Genomic DNA, 1,245 nt, shown 5'->3' with positions numbered 1-1,245 from the left:
TTATTTTAGCACTTAAACTATGCGGGTATTTAAATACCCTTAAAACATCTTTCAACTGAATTAAGTACCACCTTATATATACACTACCAGTTTCATGGATGGAAGGTGATAGACACGCGCCACATAAGCGCCACCTCATTGACACGTTGACAACACGTCAGATACGTTGACAACACATAGTGAACGAATTTAGTTTTTTTCCACTTTTTCCCCTAATCAACATGGGTAATTGGAAATACAACTGTATAAAGAAAAAAGAAAGCAAAAATAAAAGAAAAGAAGTTGAATGAGCAAAAAGAATCTTGTCCAAGAATAATGAGTAATTTTCCGGTCATCGGAGATTTATATTATCTTTTGGAAGTAGGTAACTTTTTTTTTATTAAATGGGTTTGATATTTACAATTAATTTGTAAAACTTGTGAATTTCAGTAAAAAATAGAATTGTGAAAAACACTATGTGTTCGAAAAGAATTTCATGCTTCCTCTTTTCGAGAAATCTGAAGGTTTCCAACAACAATTGCTGGAGTTATTGTAGTCCTATTAGGCAAAAAAATGACAAATATGAAGGCTTTCGAACCTTTCACATGCCGGCAGAGGTTCGCCTGAACAATAGAAAATACTAAAACACATAAAAAGAAAGAAAAGAGGAAGAATGGAAGAAAGTCAGGGAAAAGTATCTGACCGGCGTTTTGTCCATGGGTGCCGGCGTGGTCAAATTTTTTTAGCGAGATCTGATGGTCTCACGATGGCTGATCTCTCGAAGCTTTAGTAGTGATGAAGGAGGAACAAAAGGGGTTGGCCGGTAGGGTGAGGTCTGTCGTGGTTGAGCTTCATTGAATTCGCTAATTAAAAATGTCTTAGGTAGTTGACAGGTCTGGCCGGCGGTGGGATAGAGAAAGAGTCAAGGTCGCAAAAAGAAGACAAAGTGGGACCCATTTACTTTTTCTCTTCAACTTTTGATTGTTTACGAGCGGATAACTTTTTTATTTGCCACGTCAGCTGCTAAGGTGATATTTGATTCAGTTGAAAGATGTTTAGGGGTATTTAAACACCCGCATCGTTAAGTGCTAAAGTAAATTTTTCTGCTAAATTTAAAGAATTTTTTTTTTATGTATTTTCCCAATTAGTATAAATGTCTGTTTATAGTCTATACTGCATCAATATATAAAGGAAATACTTGAAAGTTGAATCCATATAGTATAATATTTTGATCAGTCACCTTTCAGCATTAATGTTCATGCACGT

General features: G+C 35.3%; 1 long non-coding RNA gene across 1 annotated transcript; it reads right to left on the bottom strand.

Moving 5' to 3' along the window:
- Positions 1-313: 313 nt before the first annotated feature.
- On the bottom strand, positions 314-870 carry LOC107059889 (uncharacterized). Its single transcript, XR_001473014.1, has 2 exons — positions 683-870; positions 314-602 (listed from the first exon to the last, which is right to left on the bottom strand). It is a non-coding gene; the product is annotated as an uncharacterized lncRNA (long non-coding RNA).
- Between the last annotated feature and the right edge of the window lie 375 nt (positions 871-1,245).

Source organism: Solanum tuberosum, unplaced genomic scaffold, assembly GCF_000226075.1.
Source record: "Solanum tuberosum cultivar DM 1-3 516 R44 unplaced genomic scaffold, SolTub_3.0 scf00044, whole genome shotgun sequence".
In the NCBI taxonomy this organism is placed as follows: Eukaryota; Viridiplantae; Streptophyta; class Magnoliopsida; order Solanales; family Solanaceae; genus Solanum; species Solanum tuberosum.
Note: the sequence above shows the minus strand (reverse complement) of the source record. Positions and strands in the feature narration are given on the sequence as shown.